The sequence below is a fragment of the Corvus kubaryi genome, unplaced genomic scaffold, assembly GCF_017639235.1.
Source record: "Corvus kubaryi isolate FWS band 111438036 unplaced genomic scaffold, C.kubaryi_AGA036_p1.0 37385, whole genome shotgun sequence".
In the NCBI taxonomy this organism is placed as follows: Eukaryota; Metazoa; Chordata; class Aves; order Passeriformes; family Corvidae; genus Corvus; species Corvus kubaryi.
Window position 1 is genome coordinate 11,542,958 of NW_024581127.1, and position 22,669 is coordinate 11,565,626.

Sequence of the window (22,669 nt, forward strand, 5' to 3'; positions counted from 1 at the left end):
GTAAGCTAATACAAGACCTCGCTTATGTTTTAAAACTGTTATATAGAGAGGTGCAGATGAGCAGTATATACAATGCACACACACAAATTCTTTCAAGATTTTCACTTGCAAAGCTATCCTGTGCTGCAAGATCAAGTCTATGACAAGATAAAATTTCATACTGTAGACAGTCTGAGAAATGTAATTACATTACTGGGTATAGCATGAGATGCAGGATATAATAATCCTGTACCAGTTATGAAAATAAGTAACTATAGATTGGAATATGTGGTTTCAGGTAATGCAACACAAACTAATATAAGAATATAATACAGCGTCCAGAACAGTATTTGAGAGCATATTTTGAAAGATAGGCAAGGCTTTTGAAAACACTTCTCAGTTCTGTCCTTTGTACCATGCCACAACCTAGCACAGACTTCCAGCTCCAGGTAGGCTTGGGACTTGGCGTTGATATGCACAACCATGTGATAAGCTCTGGAACAGTTAGTATGGTGAAATGTTTAACTTTCTTTTCTTTTTTTTCTTTTAACGAATGTGTCTGTAATTTATTCACATGCAAAAGTATACAAGCACCATGAAAATGGGAACACAGCATACAATTCCATACACATTTTTAATTGGGAAAGGGATTTTTTCTCTGCAGAAATTAGCCAGTAGATCTACAGAGCACAGGAATTAAATGTGAACCTGTTATCTGCAGAAGAATTTTACCTTTAGCTCCATCAACACTGCTCATCCCATTACAGTTGTGTGATAAGTCACCCTCCCACTGGCAAAACACAGACAAGGAACATTATGTTATTCAGTGATGACTTAGGAGGCTGACAGCACCTAATGCTGCAGAAAGTGGTTGTTCCTCCAACCCACTCCTTCCCACCTGCAGGGCTACAGAGGCAGGAGAACAGCACACCAGAGCTGCAGGAAGGGTCATGCTCGCTGCACTGACAGTCTCTCCTGTCAACACCCTCTGTTCCCAAAAGCAACGGGTAGCATTTGGCCAGTGACTAGACAAGTCTATTTTCAGTAACTTTTTATGCCATATATTCTATTCCTGTCACTACAGAACACTCATGCAAATGTATGTAGGGCTGCTGCTGTTACAAAGCTGCAATTTCCTGGGCTGCATTAATTTTACTACAGTAGATTATGACAGACAGAAATTATAATGGTAAAGAAGTCTTCATTTACAGAAAGGGAGACGTCTTCTGTTATTTGTAACTGGAATTGCCATTCTTGTAAAGTGTATTCATGTTATCTTTTCTTGATTGCACATCTGTCACTTATTTTACAGTATTGGTGCTATTTCCAGTTAACCTTAATTTTAGAATAATGGAGGAATTTTCAGTCTCAATTAAGAAGCAGTTCACACTGGAAAATATAATCCTTATTGGCAGGAAAATGGTTTATGGGTTTTAAATTCCTTCACAGTCCAGCTCCATCTCTCTGTGTTACCATAACCGTTAAGCACTTTCTTGGTCATCTTGAAGACACCAGCTGCTTTCAAAAACCTTTATTTAATATATTAATCTCCTCTTAATCACATTACATATACTCAAGATTCCTTCCTTTGTTATTTGTCAGAGGTTGCTACCCCATAAGTATTATATTATTATTAAATATCTATATCACATCTAAATATCTAGATCCCTTTCTTCTGTAAAATCGTTTAATTTGTTTACTAATGGCAGTCAAATGGTATTTGAAGAAACTTTTAATTCCTTTTTTCTACTTTCTTTTCTAGTATTGAATGGATTAATATTACAGAGATAATTAGGTAGTTTTAAATTTGTTAGACACTTCTAAATGTTGGCATCATATACAATTTTAATTTGATCTCTGATTTTTAGTTCTGAGGGGCAGTTTGAGGGGAACAAGGAAAATATTGTCCTACACTTTCATTTGAGCACGTTTTTCGGTTTCAAGTGCAGTTAATTTTTAGCCAGAAACACCTCTGAGTCTTTGGTCATGAAACCAAACAATATCAGTGCCATTCCATACCTGGGTAAGATACTCTGAAGAAAAGCAGGTAAAGATCTAAAGTAACTTTTGATTTGAGGAAGAACAGAGCTGCTGTACCCTCCTGGCACCCGGTGGACACTAAGTATAAAGAGGGAAGCTTCAATTTGAAGTCAAGGTTACAGCAGCTTTTGATCATGAGCTATCCCGTGACACATATCACAAGAACTGCAGCATCTTGGTCAAACTCCAGTTTGGATAATTAAGCATCTGACTTGAATTCCCTTTGCCATTTCAGTCTCAATGAGCAGCCTTCTTCAATTTCAACCAGAACTTATATTCATGCAACATGTTCATTAAAGTGTAGCTCCATTTCAGGAATGGATGAAGTGATTAACATACAGTTCATGATTTTTCCAGGACAATAAGAAAGAGTAACAAGGCCTGTCACTCTAGTTATTTTATGGGAGTACCAATCTCTATTTCAGATAAGCAGCATCCTTGATGATAATGCTTAGTAGATTTATGACAACACTGTAAATGATCCTGCAAAGACTGTTCCACACAGATATGGATGGTGTGGATTGAAGTGGCACAGTGCTCCTTTTTAAACTTAGCTGCATTTGTTAACATAGTACAATAGAGTGTTCGGAGGAGGGACACAAAGATGGTGAGGGGGCAAGAGGGGAAGCTGTATGAGGAGAAGCTGAGGTCACTTGGTCTGTTCAGCCTGGAGAAGAGGAGGCTGCGGGAAGACCTCGTTGCAGTCTGCAACTTCCTCATGAGGGGAAGAGGAGAGGCAGCCACTGATCTCTTCTCTCTGGTGACCAGTGACAGGACCCAAGGGAACAGCATCAACATGTGTCATGGAAGATTTAGGTTATTATTACCGCAGGCCTGGGCCCTAGGGTATATCACTGTGTCCCACAGCCGTAGGGAGGAGGAGGAGAGAAGATCCAGCAGGCAGGAATTGTGCAGCAAGATTGATTTATTTAATTATTTTACAAACTCTTTTATACTTTTTTCTTTGTAGTCTAATTGGACAAAGGATCAGCCACCCCTTGGGGTGATTGGCTAAAATCCTAAAACATTCATTGTCAAAATATTTTTCTACTATACCATAAACAAGACTTTTCAAGGTTGCAGGTGGTTTGGTTGTTTACAGAACTGCTACCTCTTCTGTGAGAGAGAAGAGTCTCTCACGGACTTGGAAAATAGCAAGAAAATCCTTGCTAGCAGCATTTTTGTATCTACAGGTTATATATTAGGAAACAATTCTTCACCCAGAGGGTGGTTGGGCACTGGAACAGGCTCCCCATGGAAGTGGTCACAGCACCAAGCCTGACAGAGTTCAAGAAGCATTTAGACAATACTCTTAGGCATATGGTGTGACTCTTGGTGCTGTCCTGTGCAGGTCCAGGAGCTGGATTTCAGTGATCCCTGTGGGTCCCTTCTAACTCAGCATATCCTGTGATTCTATGATTCTATTAAATGTAATCAAGAGCAGCCATACTGAACCAATGATCCTTTGAATCACCAGCACTTTGGAAGTAAACATTTGAAATCAGACTGGGGGAGTGAAAATCCTGGTGATGGCCTGTCTCCAAGGTAAGGTTTTCTGCTGGGAGCTGCCAAGAAAGATCTTGCTGCAGAAAGAATGTGCAGTGTTTATGGTCCTTTGCAGAAAGGACAACAAACATGACACAAGGAGTAAATGACAAAGATGACAATCACAATCAAACATCCAATTTTCAGGAGGTCTTTGACCCATTTAGCAAGTTGCCAATCACCAAACAGAGCATTGAACCAATCGGACTCACTCTCTTCTCTTAACTTTGAAACACTTATTTGTAGTTCTTTGATATTAGCAAACACCGATTTAGAGTGGTCAGAAAGATTCACACAGCACATGCTATCAAATTCTTCAGAACCATGTCCATGTGCCAACAGCAAAAAGTCAATGGCTGCTCAATTTTGCAGGGTGGTGTGTGTAATAGAATCGACATCAGTTAACAATCCTGACAAAGCAAGCAAAGTGGTATTAGTCTGTTTAGCAAGCTAGCAACATAGCTTGTTTAACAATCCTAATGCTTTTCCAGCAGCTATTCCTGGGACAAAACCACATTTTTTCTAAATTCCAGAAATCAAGACTGTCATGGCAGTCTCTTGCAAAAGAATGCAAGGACCGTTTGTCACGAGTTGCATGCGTGTGCTTTACAAGCATAGTTAAATTTGGGGCAAGCATAGTCAGGTGGCCAATAGTACATGGTCCACCAACAGCGCGTGAGGGCATTGCAGGCCACGCATGATCTCCACAAATTAAGAACACTCCTTGAGGCAGTTTACATGGAGTGTGGTCTGAAGCAGCTTGGTAGTATGTAACACCATTTTGATTTAAAATCGCACGAAGCTGAAGCATTTCGAAATACAGGATTTGTGGGTGACACGTCTTGAGTACTTGGACAACATGGGTTCTCCCAGCACCAAGCTCATGTGTAATTAAAAAAGACACACGCTGGCACCCTTATTGACCCCATAATATCTATTTGTTGTGGCTCAAGGGCGACAGGGAATGCATCATCCCATGCGTCAATGTCCTGAAGACACTTTTTCATGGTACTACAACAAGCAGTTTTGGGAGCACGGCTACTGGCCTCCTGAACTATCACAGAAGGTTCAACCAGTACTCCAACCAAACGTGGAGTTGGAATTGTGGTGTTGCAAGAGACATACACAAAGACAATAGGTTCAGGGCGTTGGCAAGGATTACCCACACGTTATCCTTTGGCATTGAAGGTAACATGGTAAGTCCTTGCTCTATCTCAACCTGAAGCAGGATCATCCAACAAATGGTCCACACCATCATAATCTTTTGAAGGTTGCCTGTTGGTTTCATGACGCCTTTGATGTCACAGATCAGGGCAAACACACCTTGCAGGTCTCCAGTGCGCACCAGTATCTGTGGAAACACAAGGATACCTGCACCTCCAAGTGATAAGGTCCCATGGGCCTTCCCACTTGTTAGTAATTAAATCTCGTAGCCATACTTTCGCTCGGGGTAGGTGCATTTTGCTGGTAGACTGCAACGAGAAAAAATGATTCAAAAGACAGGATTATTAGAATTTGGTGGCACTGTAAGATAGTTGATTGTGTATAAAGCTTTTGCCAATCGGCTCTGTGAGGTTTCTCCACTCATTCCTCCTTTCTGTTTTTCCAAAATACATTTCAAAAGACCATGAGCACGCTCGATAATAGCTTGACCAGTGGGAGAATGGGGAATACCAAATTTATGTGTCACACCCCACATTTGTAAAAACTGTTGTGTCTTCTCAGAGACATAGGCAGGGCCAGTGTCAGTTTTCACAGAGGAAGGTATGCCCAAAACAGTAAAAGCCAGCCGCCAATGTGCGACAGCATCACGACTCTTTTCTCCTGAATGTGCAGATGCCCACGTGGCTGAGGTGAAATTATCAACAGAAGCATGCACATACTTGAGGTGACTAAACTCAGCAATATAAGTGATGTCTGTCTGCCAAATTTGCAAGGCCTGTAGGCCTCGGGGGTTGACGCCTGCTGATAAAGATGAGGCGAACCCCTGACAGTCAGGACAGGAATTAACAATGTCACGAGCCTGAGTAGGCATTAGCAGAAACTGCTTTTGCAGAGTACGTGCACTCTGATGGAAAAAGTTGTGTGATTCTTTGGCTTGTGCTATTTTATCAGGTTGAGGTGCCATCAATGCAGGGTTAGCTAACTTATCAGCTCAGGCATTACCCTCCACTATAAATCCTGGCAAAGTGGTGTGACTTCTTATGTGTAAAATGTAATAGGGATGGATTCGGTTCTGAATCACACACAAGGTTTTCAGTAACAAAAAAAGAGCAGCATTATTAACTTCCTTTAAAAATGAGCAATCAAGGTGCTATGTAATGTCTGCAACATAAGCAGAATCAGTAACAAGGTTCAATGGTACATGAGAAAAATGCTGGAATGCCATGGTCACGGCTCTTAATCCAACAAGCTGGACAGAGCCTGACTAGTGGCCTTACAGCATCTGCCACCCAGACTTGTCCTTCCAGGTGACAATGTCCTTTCCCATTTTGCCTGATCCATCAGTAAATACAGTAAGTCCTTGCAATGGCACACGACTGTTCTTTGGCCATAATGACAAACTAGCTGATATTGCCAATTGCAGCAATTTGTGACTGGGCAGATGGTAAGCAGTCTGCCCTAAAAAGTTTTGCAATGCACTCTGTAAAGGAGCACTGTTTGCAAAACACCATTCAAAATACTCTTGTTGAACGGGAATATGATTTTTGCAGGGTGTTTGGCCATCAATGCAGGCATCTTTGCCGGCATTTGATAATCAGCTGGGCAATTAGTTCAAACAGCGTAGGTGCCATTTTCGTAGGCTGGTGAGGCAAAAAGACCCATTCCAAAACGTGCAAAGGATCAGGCCATTGTTTGTTCCACTGTCCAATGATACCCGTAGGATGGAGATCTGGAATGACAATAAAAAAAACGACATCAATGGAAGGATCCACTCGATATACTTGATGGGTGGAAACAGCATGTTGAACCTCGTCTAATGCTTGTCGCGCTTCAGTAGTAAAGGTTCGTGGCAAATTTAAATCTGGGTCTCCTTTCAATGTATCAAACAATGGAGACAGTTGTGCTGTGGTCAGCTCTAAATAAGGGCGTAACCAATTGATGGTACCTAACAATTTCTGAGCATCATTCAGAGTCTTAATTGAATTTTGTAATTGCATATCTTGGTGTTGTATGGTTCGTTCAAGAATCTTGACTCCTAAATATTTCCAAGGAGGTGTCACTGCACCTTCTCTGGGGCCACTTGCAACCCGTATGACTGCAATCAAGTAAGCAATTGAGGTTGTATCCTCAGCAGTTCCTCCTTGGCCAACGTTGCTACCAATATCATCCATACAGGGATAGCAGTATGCACCAGGAAACTGTTCACGAACAACAGACAAGGCTTGTACCACATACCATTGACAAATGGTCAGGCTCTTTTTCATACCTTGAGGCAACACCTTCCACTGATATCGTTTCACAGGTTCAGCATTATTATTTGAGGGCACTGTGAAAGCAAACTTCGGTACATCTCTATGATGTAAAGGAATGGTGAAAAAAACAGTCCTTCAAATCAATTATCAAAATGTGCCACCCTGTAGGTATCATTGTGGGCGAAGGCATCCCAGGTTGCAACGCACCCATACTCTCCATTACAACATTAATTCGACGGAGGTCATGGAGCAATCTCCATCTCTGTGATCTCTTTTTGATTGCAAAGACAGGTGTATTCCAGGGACTTGTAAATGTTCAATGTATCCCTGCTGTAATTGTTCTTGAACCAATTAGTGAAGGGCAACTGGTTTTCCCAGATAAGCCATTCTGTGAGACACTGCAAAGGCAGCATAGGGTACTGTGCACCCTTCCGCAGAGTGGCCCCCATCAAAAATCCATGCCAATTCTCACCCCCCAGGCTGCCAACGCATCCCTTCCCCAGAGATTCAAAGGTGCTGCCGTAACAGAAGGTCTAATGGTGGCTATTTGCCCTTCCTTTTTTTGATCAACACAGGTTGCTTACTTAAATAACTTTGAACTATTCCCCCCAACCCTGCAATGGCTGACCCTACAGATGTTAAAGGCCATGTAGGAGGCCACACAGAGAAGGAAATGATAGACACATCAGCACCAGTATCAATCAAACCTTGGAGCCGATATGTGATGGCCTGGCTTCAGGCAGAGTCAAGGTACAGGTCATGTGTGGCCTTCCTCCAGAAATATCTTTGGCCCAAAAGACCTGTGGCACCCCAGTGGATCCAAAACCTCCGTCTCCATGAATCCATTGATTTGTTCTGGGAACACATGACTTAAAAGGTACAAGTTGAGCAATGCTAATCTTTTCTGGAATAGTAACAGGGGGGTAGGAGTGGAAACCATAGCACAAATTTGACCTGTATAATCAGCATCAATAATTCCAGGGTGCACAAATATTCCCTGTAAAGTGGCACTAGATCTCCCCACAAGCAATGCACTCAGTCCCTGGCCCAAAGGCCCACACGTGTCCAAGGGAACTTTGTACACTCAGTAAGAGTCCAAAGTTATTGTTGTTGCAATGGAAACATCCATGCCGGCTGCTACCTTGGTGCTCCCACTAAGTTGGTCGAATAAGCCTGTGTCAGTAACATTCCCTGGGGAAGTGCTTGTGTCTGCACACCCTTCCCCTTGGCACTCCTTTTCCCCTTTCCCAACTCTTTCAGAGGCTGACCATTGGCATGATACTTAGATCTGCACTGTTTTGCATAATGACCAGGCTTTCCACATCGGTTACACGAAAAAACCCCAGTACTTCCAACCCCTTTTGCTTTTGTCCTGCCTGTCTCTGCTTGCAGTCAGCCTTTAAGTGTCCCTGCTGCCCACATGTAAAACATTTGTGGGGTGGCCGCAAAATGGCGGCCAAAATGGACATTTTGTGTTCCACTGATCCAACTTTAGAACATGCTGTGACCATATCAGCTAGGGCAGGACCCCCCATAGCAGTTCAATAATTTTCCTACAATCTTCATTTGCATTGTCTTTGGCCAACTGTTTGCAGAGTTGTTGTAAATTTTCATCCTCCACTTGTTTCTCAAGTGCTGCAGCAACCTTTTCCACAAACTGCAAAAAAAGGTTCCTTCACTCCTTGCCATATTGTAACATATCGTGGTTCTGGGGGTGATAGCTCCATTGTTTTTATCAGTGCTGTCATGACAATTTGCTGACACTGCTCCAACACAAGAGGATCCCACTGAGCCTGCATCCGAGGGTTAGCAAACATCTGAGAGCCCATTAAAGCATACACTCCTAGAGCATGTCATGGATCTTGCTGGGGAAGTCACATATTTTCCAATGCAGCCCTCTCAGCAAGCTGCCTCCAGGTGTTTTGAAAAACATTAAACTGCACCGGTTGAAATATCACTTGGGCCAAGAGAGAAACATTATAAGGTGCAAGGAGATTAGTATTAATAACCCAAATCACTTGCATTACCTCTGAAGAATTGATTCCATACTTAGCCACCTTCGCTTGTAAATCTTGCACAACCTTCCATGCAATGACATGGTGGTCATCATTCTGGCCTGAATTCAGGACTGCCTTGAAAACCAGGTATACCATCTGTTCACCCATCCCTCCGGCTGCCCCTCCAACAGTTAATTCATCACCAGATCTAGGCATTCCTATTTTCTCAATCAAATCCCAGTCCCCAACCTCCACAGCCTTTTGTCTCACATGATCCCAAAACTGAAGAGGCTGTCTGGGTTGTACAGTCACCTGACAAGGGGGTAATGTCCAGGGTTGTCCTGGTTTTGATCAATTCAAGGGGCAGCAGCTACAACGTGTCTGTCCCTGCTGACATTCATCTGTTGCAACCACAACAGATTTCTCTGCATCACTCTTGCTCTCAGTGCTACAAGGCAACAGGGGGTAAAGTCCCTTTCCCAGCAGCTCATGATCATCACCCATGTCCAGAGGAGATGGGGGTGGCGGAGCAGAGGGCACAACCAGAGGCTCACCCTTGCGATCTTTCAGCGAAAGCTCAGCCAGCTGCTCAGCTGGGGAGGGGTACGTGGGTTTAACACAGTCTCTCGGAGACAGGTACAAGGAGAACCTACCGGGATTCTTTTTTACTACTGCTTTAACAACTTTGGGCGTACTGATCAGCCCACCAGAGCAGCCACCCAGGGTCTCCCCCACCTCCACTTCACCCATTGGCATGTCCCCCTGTGTGTCAGCCACCAGCTCAGCAACTTCTGCCAACTCCCACTCCTGTTGGTCCTGTTCATTTTTCCACTCCTTCAAAGTTTCATACAGCAGCCGCCAGGTGGGAGCCAAGCCCGTGGCATTTGTATCTCCTTTGGAGATCACATCCCAAAGTTTCTCCCCCACTGCCTTCCATGCAGTCACACTGAATGCTACACTGGCATCCACAGGGAAGTCCTGAGATCATGTCCACAGCAATACTCTTTGAAGGGCAAAGTCTGTGGTTTTAACACCCTTCCACTTTAGAAGCAACTTCCAAGTTGACACTACAGTCTTTTCCTCATTCGATAAATTATTTCCCATCTTAAATAGTTCTCAGTGGCTCACCTCAACACGGTGCCTAAATCAGGTCCAGACCAATAGCAGAACTCCTCTGCTCTCTTGCTACACTGGGCTCCGTCTCCGCGGCATGTTGCCCTGCCATCTCCCATGGTAATATCATGGTGGGGTCACCAGATTTCGTCATTGAGACGGACATGACACACACGAACAACTCCAGGCAAAAAAGCTCTTTATTCCAAATAGCCAGTATCATTTATACAGTTTTGTATGTTTATCATTCATGTTACTTTTCCATTGGTTGCTTAACTACTACAATAGATTGACTGGGTATTATTTAACTACAACGTACTATTATTGGTTACCTATAGCATAAGCATTCTAGGCATTCAGAAAAACACCAGGGGCAGCCTTGTTGCTGTTCTCTCTTTCTGTTGTTTAGGTTTCTTGCTTCTGTTGACACTAAGTTTCTCATGGGTACAAATAGATTGTGCTAAGATAGATGTTGGAATCAGACAGGCTTGCTGACCTTCTATTAATTCCCACACATGGAGTTGAAAAAGGTGCAATGAAATGAGTGTATTTCATGCCATTGCAGTATCTTTATAAGTAGGTCTCCTAATGAAGAGCAAACAAATACGGAGTCTGCACATTGTTAGCACATAATGCTTGAATTAGGATTCCTGTGATCTTTTTAGCTGGGGAAAAGAAATGAGATTTAGTTGCTCCACTGTATCTCTGCAAATTCTATTTTGATATTTTGATGTGCATCAGCTCTGTGAGCCAATGACAATTTTTTTTTGTGATCTTGCTATCAGGTTACTCACTTAAGTTATAATATTTTACTCTCTCCTTGTAGAGCTGGAAGATCTTGCATTGTGCTCCTATTTAATGTGCATATAGCAGTTTGGATAGATTCCACTTCCCTTATTTCCTGCAGGCAGCTGTTACAATTCCAGCTCTGCCTTCCTTCCACAACCCCTGCCAGATGACCTGCTGTACCATTTGAGGTCCCTAGTATGCTATCTATTATAGATCACAAATAGCTTCTGTAAGAAATGTATCACATCTATGTTCTTTGATACATCCTCGTCATTTAACAGTGATCTAAATCCCTGGGTACATTACTGTAACACATGACAGAGCAAGAATGAATACAATTCTCCAACATATTTGGAGGTTATTGGAAATTGAAGAGTTGGGAGTACAAAGGCACTGGTTTAGGATTTCCAAGGAAATGGAAAATTCAGTTCTACCACAGATTCAAGCTCTAAAAGCAGCTTTCTTTCCTCCTTAAAAAAAAACCAGCCAAACCAAAAAACAACCTAAACCAAACAACAACCAAAGAAATTGACTCAGAAGGAATAATACCATTTGTTTCTGTAAGCATCACTTGCTTGTAAGTATGGAAAATTATTTTTGTGAAATGCTTAATAAGATGAATGGAAATACACATCAGCTTTCGGGTTTTGTTGCTTTGGATTTTGTCGCTGCGGGGATTACTGCAACAAGTGTATTGCAAACCAGGAGTCCCATGGAAAGCAAAGTATATATGGACAGATTCGTGGTAGATGTTTCAGAGATGTTTATTTCTCCAGCCGCATGGCCGGGGCTCAGCTCAGGAACTCCGCAGTCACGGGACCCAAGGGACCTTGGCGTTATCAGGGAACCCAAACCAACCAATGGGGAACAAGGCTGACCAGGGGCAGGGAGACCCCGTGTCTCCTCCCCAGGGCCCCTCTCCCAGGGCTCCATGGCAGGGGAGGGACCCCAACAGGATTTGGAGAAACTTGGATTTTCTCTTTTCTCCTAAATGATACACTGCAAAGGTATAGAAAGCCCTGTCTGGTTGCTTACTAATATGTTCTATCAATCTGGAGATAAAAATTCATGAAGCAGTTTGAGAGAAGGATAGAATGATGGCTGATGTTAAGTACCACCACTGGTTTGAAACATTAGAAGTAGTGCTTTTGTACCTACAGCCCTGTAGTTATAATATACTGCTCATTCTTTCTCCATTTACCAAGGGTTGTATCCTTTACATGTTCTGCACCTTTTCAAATAATTCAATTTTCTCATTTCAAATCGATTGTTGTCTTACTCCATCTCATCCCTCTCCACAATTCAATTGTAAATCACTCCATGTGAGGAAAGTCTGTTGTCAAACTCAACTAGTTAATCAGCTCTTTGTTTGTAAATGCTGGAGTTAGTGTGACAGTTTTCTTTGGAGTGTATGCAGCAATATCTCTGCATGTCAATCAGAATATTTGTGGTGCCCACTCACTTTGGGATTACACTGCAGAATTCTGGAGTTTGTCCATCTGTTTTGTTAATCACTTTTAACCATTTCATTGCTCCAGTACTCATATTTACAACTCCAAGTCCTTACCCTGCTTTACCTCTTGCTTTGTCCTCCTCTCTAGTTTGTTGCTCAGCTTATCCCAATTTTCTCTTTCAGCATTACTTCTTGCAAAAGATACCTCCTAACTCCACCTATCTATGATAGGGATCAATGATCCTTTGCCTCCTTCTCTGACTACTCCTAATCCCATTTTTCATCCCCCTATTTCAGAATTCATAGGATCACAGAATAGTTTGGATTGGAAAGGATGTTTAGAAGTCATATAGTCCAACCCCCTGCAATGAGAAGGGACACGGTCCACTAGATCGGGTTGCTCAGAGCCTTGTCCAACCTGACCTTGAATGTTTCCAGGGATGGGCCATCTACCACCTCTCTTGCAACTTGTTTCAGTGTTTTACCACCCTCAAATTCCTGTCCCTTTGTCAAACGACTTCTCCAATTACCTCTTCCATTCTCTCTATTGGGTCCAGACATTCCTTCCTCTTGTCAAAGCCATGATATCTCTCTCCAACCATCACTTCTATAGTTCCTTTCAGAGCTCTCTCCTTTCAGAGTCTTCCCTTTCCTTTCCCTGTGCCAGGAGTACGAGACTGCTGTTCTGAATCTTCTGGCTGTCTTTTCTTTGTCCTTAGGGCACTCAGGCAGATTCCTTTCTTCCCCTCCACCCCCCACCCCGGGAACCCAGCAGATGAGAGCACCAGAGGTGTGCTCCAGTACCCAGCCCTATGGAGAGTACTGGCAGCCCAGGGTTGGGATCAGAGGATGGGCCTAGATTGGTACTTCATCCCTGGCCAGCAGTTTGTCTGACACAGACAAATAGTTTTGGTTGAGTTCTGACAGTGATGGAAAGAATTATGTATGCTAGAAATGATGGAGAGAATTCTGTATGCTGCAAAGTTATACAAAGATATAACTATTTTATTGATATAAGAATTCATAGTGCACAAATCACAGTGCAAATACTTAGTCATATAATTGTCTTTATGTACAAGTAAAATGCAATTTTAGCTGGAATGCTTACTATTGAATGCTACTTTGAGAGTCTCAGAAATTGTAGTAACTGTAATGTCCCATTACACATTTTAGCAGTTTAAGGAGTACCTAGGGTTCCTTTTGTCTTTTTTTCATTATCATGAGATGTGGGAAGATTACCTGGCAAAAAAAAATGTCTGCATAACATGTGACACTCTCTTTCCTTGTTTTACAACAATAAGATGAGCTATAGTTGGCAACTCCACAGTGTAGAAAGTAAATAAAGAGCATAGTGAAAAAAAAAGAGCATAGTGAAAATGACAGCAGCTTCAAGGGGTTTAGCAGAGCCTGGATTATTGGCCAAAATTCTTTCCAGGACTACACCAGCAAAATGTGATGACATCCAGTGCTAACCCTGTGAAACCTGACTGACAGTGTCTGCTGAATGCATTAAGGAATTGTACTTACATACTGAAAATCCCAAATGTCCAATTTTAAATATTTTTTCCTTCTGAAAAGCAGTGTGAAGAGCTGCAGCTGGGCTTTTTCTTTCTGTTTATTGTTTCTGAGCATCTAGGATGCATTCAAGTCACCTCTTGTCAAACAAAGATCACGTATAAGTCATATAGCCAAGAAAACTGCTTAAAATTCAGACTTGTGGGTTTTTATGAAATCTCACCATTCTAGCTTGCTAAAAATTTAAGAAAGCAAAACACTGCAAAGCTCACAATACATCTGCTGAGGTTGGCAAAAATGTGCTAGCACTAACAGACACATTTCTCAATAGCAATCTTCACAGAAACCAAGGACATCTCCAGCTAACAGCCACAGTTTCTCTGTATCCCAACATTAGTAAGCCAACTGTGAGTGAGTGACCCTGAATCTATTTGCATTAACAGAAACATAAGATTTTTTTATACCTTCTGATTTTACAAATAGAAAAGATAAATATAAGTCTTTGTAAGCTCAAAAATATCAAACCCAGAAATAAGCCCCACTATTTTAACTGATAAATTACTCATCGCAGATTTTGCTAAGTTACTTTATATGCATCGGGTCCTGACTCTTGTCAGATTTGTCTTGAAAAATTACTGGAAAACTTTCACAGATGAGGGATCTCAGCTGCAGATGTTCTGCTGTGAAAATCTGATAGCACTGTTTCCAGCAAACATAAACAAACAATAGGAAAATCTCAGCTAGTTCATTTACTGATATAAGTGAACTTTCAAACAGTATGTAGTGCATATACCATGCTAGGAGGTTTTAGGAGCCTAATAGCACTTGCCATATTGAGCTTTATGTTCTGTGGAGGCTTCACTGAAAGGCCATGTATACTCCTTCATTCATGTAGAATAATTGCAAATCTTACTGCCAGCCAATTTTAGGGCCTAAAGAAAAGGAGAGTTTAACTACTTTTGCTTCAGTGTCTGGGCTCAAGTGGCCCAGATTCACTGATTATATAGCACATAAATCAGAAAACTCTCAACAAAACCTTAGTGAAACAACAGAGCCATTTCAACAGAGTTTCATGTATAGCTATAACCAGCCTATAATGCACTTTAATGCTCTTCAGGAAACATGTTGTAGATAATAGAGGGGAATGAGATACACACTGTCGTAAAAGCAGTAAGATAGCTTCTTTGCTTGACCAATGTTCTATAACATTTAGCTGAGTAAGATTTTGATAGTCTTTACTGCTGTCATGAAACCTGACTGCCAAATAGCTTATTGGCTTTGCAATTGAAGAAATAAAATCAAGACTTTTGGAGAGTGTGGTGATGGGATGTTCTTATTGTGTTTTTGTATGTTCTTTGTATGCTCTTTATACCCCAATGGTTCATCCCTACCTTCCCTACTTCCATTCCCAGTTGGTTTGTCCCAGATCCAAGCCGCTCCCCCGGTGTTCTGTATATGGTTGTTCTCTGCCCCTTGTTCTAGTCGGTTCCCCATCAATCACCCAAACCCCTCCCATTATTCCCAAAAGTTCAGTGTCTATCACCTAAGCCCTCCCTGTTTATCCTTATATGGGCCTTGTCAATCCCCTGAGATCCTGCCCCTTCTGACACCTCCCCTCTGGAAATCCCCTAGACCTCCATGCCCCATTGGGGCATGTGATCCCTTTCCCTCCACCCCTCAAGGCTATTGGCCTATGTGAATCTCTATCCGTGTCCATATCCCTCCCCTAAAGATCCCTATTGGTCCCCTTTTAAGCCATCCCCATTGTAATGCCTCCCCTTATAAGGTGTTGCCCAAAACTGCTCTGGGCTTGTCCTCTGTGGATACCCTCCAATAAAGTTGGATTAGCGCCCCTGGCAAGCCTCCTCGCTACTTTTTATCTCTCTCTTTCTCGAGGGCTGCTGACTGCTACAGTGCCTGGAGCCTGGGCTCCCCTAGGTAGGGCAGAGGCTTCAGAGGAGCGGCTTTAAAGCTCCGTGCCTCCAGCTGCTCCCCACTCCTGCCGCACACTGCTGGAAATAGCTTGGGCAGTGGACACTGCGACAGGAGAGTGACAGAAGTACCAGGGGTCCTACCTCAGCTTACTTATCAATGAACAAACTATCTTCCTGATGTTCAGATGTTACTAAATACTGTGACACCACTGGGAGAACGTTACTAGAAAGGATGTCAAAGTGCAGTACTTTAAATAGCCATGCATGCTTTCCTCCCCAGAAGAGAAATACGAAAGAAAGCGGACACAGCAGCTGGTTAATTCACTGTCCAAGTCAGCTGATATCACAGGTGTGAAGTTACTGACTTCAGTGACTAACTTGACAATATTCAGTAGCATTGCAGAAGTACCCCTTAATTCTGAAAGTTTCAATTTTGTCAGTGTGCAAGACAGACAGTGCTTAGTACAGAGCATCTTACAGCTATCACTGATTTCAATGGGAGGCTTGAGTTCCTACAGAACAGATTAATGAAGTAATAAATTTTAATACCAGAAAGGGCCATTATGGTAATCCAGTCAGACTGCTTTGAATTCTGAAAGTCAGTAAATGCTGCTTGCATGAAGCCTGTAACTTAGGTCGGAGCTAACACATATCCATAGGAAGTATTTCAGTCTTGATTTAAAGACTTGTGTGACAGCAAACCTATCAGATCCTAGATAAAGTGCTTCACAGCTGGTTACCTCATATTTCAGTTCTCTGGTTTTTTCCTTTCAATTTCTAACTATTATGTTTCAATATGACCTTATCTGTTAAGCCACCCTTTCTACTCAGGAACTAGACAACCTGAGCTTACATGCAGGAAGGCTCAAGCTAGGTGCTGTAAGACTATCAAAGAGGAAAACCAGAATTTGTGTGTGGGGGGAAATGCTGATGAGCTGGCAGGTCAAGAGGCCCCTGAGCAACCAGGGATCCTGGTGCAAGCAGGCAGGGAGCAGGCAGGGAACAGGGGCCCTGGAGCAGGGGCAGGAACAGGCAGGGAGAGAAGGTGGCACACATGCTGCCCTGGCAGTCCCACAGAGACATCTTGACTGCAGGTCCCTATGATGGCAGTTTCCCCAAATTCAGAATTTTTTTCCTTTTATAAGAGGATTTCTGATCAGCCAGTAGCCTTTGGTCTCCACTCCCTAGGCCATACTCACACTTGGCGATACCAGAGAGTGTAATTTTCTCAAGTCTCAGCAAATGCCTCCTCTTGCTGCTTGGTTGATCCTCTAGCTCAGCTATTGCTTCCCTTTGATAGGCTCAAAGCAGTCATCTTCATAACTTGTGATGTGTTTTTTTCAAGCAGTAATTTGATATCAGTTACTTTATAATGTCGGGTTGTCTGTTTTCAGTATTTTCAAGGCCTTTGTTGTTGTCCCACATTAAACTCCAGTTCATAACAGCCGTCTTGGCACAAAGCTCCAGTTCCCAGGACAGGCTCTCACCACAGGCTGATAACAAGCGCCACAGCCCAGAACTGGGGCATTGAGCCTGTGGCCTGCTGCTAACAATGGAAGTGCTCTTCTTAATAGCTTTCATTTATTCCAGGTTTCATGGCAGCAGAGGAAACTCATTGTTAGCTGGCTGGGCAGCATGACCTGCCCAGCATTCATGGCACTGCTGTTCTCAACCATGTACTCCCTCATACTTGGTGTGCACTAAAATCTCCACTCCTGTGTAAATTTGAGTTCAGCTATACCAAGTGTTGTTCAAATGAGGCTAGCTTTAATCAACCTACCTTCATCAATTCAGCACTTCCCATTTGGTGACTTGAGGTACTTATTTGGTTGTTGGTATTTATTCTATATTCTTTTGGATTCCTGCTAAAGATATAGCAGAAGCCTGGACTAAAAACAGTCCAGGGACTTCACTGGATCCCTTTGACTGGGGATAGTTCTGCTGGAGGAAAGGAACATCTGCTACTTTTTTTCCTGAAAGATTTAAGGCTGTAGTCCCCTAAAACACTGGAGAGCTCAGCCTGCTTGAAGGACAGAGTGTGTCATATGCCTGAACATCTAATTCCAGTGTCTCGTATGGTAAAAAGAGGATTTTTTTTACTTTGCTGTAATTTCTAATGCTCTGAAAAAAATCCCAGAAATGTAGCAGGTTATATGTTAAGGAAACTCTCCCATCTGACCATTCTGATGGCAATCTGGGAGTCCCACTTGTACCACTCCTGGTTTTGACTGCTGGGACAGAAGCCCCTTTGCAGCAAGTAACTCCAGCGACCTCACAGGTGCCCTGTTTGACTCCCTGCACACCCCAGACTCAGACCTAAGTTTCCCTTATCAGCTTGACCCGAGGTTTCCCACAGCAGAGTCCCAGACGTCCTGTTCCTTTAAGTAATTTAAGCATGGTGCAGCGACTTACAGAACTGGGTGCCTCTGGGGAGGGACTCCCAACAAAGAGATCCCTGGGGGTTTATACCCTCACAGTCTGTGCACCCATGCTTCAAGCACCTCTTGTTCCAATGGTGGGTTTTGGTCTGGGGGTCTTCTCATTGTTCACTGGGTCCTGCAGAGTCTCTGGGTGACTGACCATCCCTGCCTGCCTGGTGTTGCAGGTCCACATGCCCTCTGTCAGGGAAAAGGTCAGTGCTCCTTCACGGCTTGTTGCTTGTGGTTCCAGCCATCCAGGGCACAGTGAGCATGTCACACACCAAGCAATCTGAACTGGGTGTACTCCTCAACAGTCCTCCTGCTAATGTACTGAAAGAAAAAAGACTAAACTGTCGAGGCATTTAACCACTGCCTTTACATACAACATTATTACAAGAAACAAACATAACAAAATTAAAAGCTAACAAGATTGCCACACGGCAGAGTACAAGTTCATAGATTCCCGTGCACAAATACTCAAATGAGTACAAATACAAAATCACCTAGGATTCTCAGAAGTCTTTTACTTTTCAACTGATTGATCGCCCACTCTTCATTTGATGTAAGAATAGTGTATCCAGTCCTCCTTACCTAAAACTTAAACAGCAAAACTTTAAACAGCAAAATAAGGACACAGTAGGAAACTCATTTTGGTGCTTATTGGAGCCCTGAGTTCTGAGGTTTTCAGCCTTTCAGTGCTGACAGGCAGTGATCCTCAGAAGCACACCGCATTTGACCTGAAGCCTTGGGAAAGGCTTCCTAAATTGTGTGATAACACTGAGGTTGTTGCTGTGTAATTAAAAGTTATATCACTGGGTGGATGTACTAGTTTGAAAACAAACTAGTGGGAGACACCAAGTCAGAATAACAATTTAATAGGGAAAAAAAAAAAAGGAAGAAAAAAAAAAAAGCCCAAAAATAAAGGCAGAAAACACTGGGTTAAACTGACAGAGTCAGGATACAGCCAGACACCCTGTTAATCAGGGTGGTGGTAGCAGTCTGGTAGAACGGCGGCTGCAGTCCTCTGAAGCAGTGATCCTGTAGAAAAAGGGTGTGCTCTTGCTCTGAAGTCCAGCAGTGGCTGTGTAGCTCCTGTCCTTTGGAAATCCAGTGGAAAGGGTTCTCTCTGGTGCTCAGAATCTCAGATTATATCCAGGATGGAATGCTTGGTTCCTCCCTCTGGGTGGAGCATCTCACAATGGGGTAATGAGTCATGAGGCCAAGTGTTGATGGGCTCATTAACAGAAGATAGTCCAGAGGGAGTTATCTCTGAGTCATGCAGCAGGACAATGATGGGCCATTAACAGCAAGATAGTCTGGGGGGAGGAGGCAAGGAAACACTGCCCCACCTGATTTCAACACCTCATGAGGATGGTAATAGAATACACTGCAACCCAGGACAGTGGAATATGTAGAGATGTAGAAAAATTAGGTTTATGGGATATATGTAACAATATGGAGGATTTTGGGTGTGGGTTAGTTCTTCTTCCTTTCTCCTTCTTCCTCACAAATCTAGGGGTTCTGTTATTGGTCCAAAAAACTGGCAGTGCAGCTCATAAATGGTTAGTTATTGGATTATAAATAAAAACAAGTTACTTGGTTGGGTAATTTAGACCTTAAAAAGCCTTGGAAGTTAGAACTCATGGACATTTTCTACCTTGTTAACTTGGAGGCACACTCTGTGCAGCTGTGCTATAGATAAGATATAATAAAACCTAAGTCCAAAAATAACTCTCGGTCTCCTGCATTTTAATTCAAACTCTGGGTAAAAGAACTCACGAAACAGAAGCAAAGAAGAAAAGAAAAGGTAAAAAGAGAAAATAAAAAAATGGGAAATTAATAGGTGCTAACTTGGATTTTCTAGAGAATACCTTAATTAAAACTTCATCTCCAGGCTATATATTGTATACCTGTATTTCAGATGGCATGTGCTGATACCATTGAGCATACTCTTTTCTGCTCTTATATGTTCTTTTTACATCTCTAAAACATACTGTGTCAACAGTACAGTTTGAAGGCAAACAAAGGTTGACTTCCTTCATCTATTGGGATGCTGAAAAAGCCAGCTGTTAAATTATTTACAATAAAATATCATCTTTAAGTGGTATTTGCAAAAGCATAGTCAAGGGGCCTGGCACCACTGGGTGAGGGGTCAATGCATGTTGGTTAATTGTCCACAGATCCTGCACAAGTACTCAGGGTCTTCATCTAACCTATTCTGGTTTACAGGCAATATATGCAGACACACATACTTTAAAATTCCTTTGTCTAAGTATTGGTCTATCTGGTTTTGGATACTTTTTCCCAGCTTCCAGGGGAATAGGGTACTGTCTCACAGAGGGTAGCACGTCTGCCTTGGTTTTAATGCATACAGGCTGTGCAGAAACCAACAGTCCCCCACCTGTAGTGGTCTTACCCCAGAACTCTGATAATACAGCTTTCAATATTTCTAGTATCTTCTGTTCACTTTTGAAGCTCTCAGTAATCACCCTCAGTGCCATTATTACATCCATTCCTTCTGGTGACAAATGCAGTTCTGCATCTAAGGCCTGTAGAAGGTCTCTCCCTAACAAGCACACTGAGGAGTCTTCTACTAATACAAATAAATCTTCCCTGTATACTCTTATTTCCTATCATTGCTAATACAGGTTTACTCACATTTTTCCCTGCCCAGTGCCTCAATGTATGAATACTTTGTGGTTACTAACCCTCCTGGGGCAAAGTTTAAGTGGGATAATGTGGCTCCTGTATCTACCAGAAATCCAACAATGAGACCCACTCCCCACATACTATATGTCTCTGTTGACCAGGTGTTCTCCACAAATTGTATGTTTCTACTTGTATTGTTCCTTCAAATTCAGTAGAATTGCTGGCTCTAGTCATTGTGACTATCTATCCTTGCACAATTACTCCCCCACTTGGTTGGAAAGGCCATTCCCTTTGCCTGTGTCCTAAATTTCCACAATAATAACACTACATTTCCACATTCCTTCTCTGTCTCTTTCTGCTTTCTGGTTTAGGTCTGCTAAGTGTTATTTGGTCTTCCTCTCTTTCATTTTCTTCCCTGGACATTTCCTGTCAAGGCAACAGCCATCAGATTTCTCCAATTTCCCTTTTCTCCTCTACTTGCTCTGCCCTCTGTTTTTTTTTCGCCCATCGTACACAAATAATGCATACATAGATACAGGGTGTGGACACATACATGCCATAGACAAACTGATACAAAGCACATATATGTTAGTCAAACCAAATCCAACATGGATTTGTCCCTACTCTGGATTTGCAGAATACTTACAAGGCCACCCTAGTACTTTCCAGCGCTATGCTATTTTCCTAGCTAAAAGCCAATTGTCCCTCTCCTCTTTTCCTAGCTGGTCTGTGATGTCTTTTATTCTAACAAGATGGAAATAGCATGTGGAAGTAAATGAAAATTACATTTTCAGGCATGGACATATGAATCTGAAAATTATTTACATTTCAACATAATTTTAAAGGGGATCAAAAAAAACAGTGGTTTTATACAGCAAGAGAGTTTGATATATCATGTTATGATTCTGTTTTAAACTCGTGTCCTTTCTTTACATTTGAGACTGTACTTCATAGAATCTCAGAATCATCTAGGTTGGGACAGATGTTTATGATGTCCAACTGTTAACCCAGCAGTGCCAAGTCCATCACGAAATCATGTCTCTCAGAAACATATTTACTGTTTTTTAAATACCTCCAGGGATGTATTCTTGTAGACATTCTGTTCATAAAAATGTAAAACTAGTAACAGCAATGACCTTAACTGTTAAGGACAAACGCACTGTTCCATTACCACTTTTTGCCCAGTTCAAGTAATTTTATGCCCCATTAAAATATTAACTTTTATAGGTTATATTTTGCCCGTATCAACTGAATGTTCCACAAAATAGCATTGGCGCCTGCACTGAACAGAAAAGTATCTCACTACACAATTTGTAGTTCACACTTTGAGGTGCTGATTTGACCCCAAACACGAAGCCTGGCTTTTTACTGTAATAAAAATATTTCACCTTTTGAGGAGTAAGCACCGCAACTTTAAAAATCGTGAGCCTTTCTGGTGTTTCTGAGCTTCATGAGAAAAACTGGCACACGCAGCACACTGTATTTTGCACAGAAATGAACAGGTTAAATAATTCTTTTTTTCTTAATGTGATACATTTTTCTTAATGTAATTGCGTAAAACCCCTAACCGTTTCCTTTCTCACCTCCCTGCTTAACAGGATCTTCCTCGAGCTAAACGTATGGCTTTTTCCTAGTGCAGACTTGTCCACAGAAGTCCTTTACCAGGACATTACGGCAGGAGCGAGTAGCCCCGCAGACATCAGCGAACAGAAGCGCTCACAGCCCCAGAACAAATCAAGCGCTTCCTTTCCGTACCACGGCCCTAGCCCAGGGTCCCGCGACCTGGCACGGGCCCGGGCCGCTCCTGCCCCTCACGCCG

At 42.5% G+C, this 22,669-nt stretch overlaps 1 long non-coding RNA gene across 1 annotated transcript; it reads right to left on the minus strand.

Annotated features, from left to right (window-relative positions):
* Positions 1 to 16,511: 16,511 nt before the first annotated feature.
* On the minus strand, positions 16,512 to 22,653 carry LOC121668394. The gene is made up of 3 exons (XR_006017358.1): positions 22,434 to 22,653; positions 18,705 to 18,798; positions 16,512 to 18,523 (listed from the first exon to the last, which is right to left on the minus strand). It is a non-coding gene; the product is annotated as an uncharacterized LOC121668394 (long non-coding RNA).
* Positions 22,654 to 22,669: the final 16 nt, after the last annotated feature.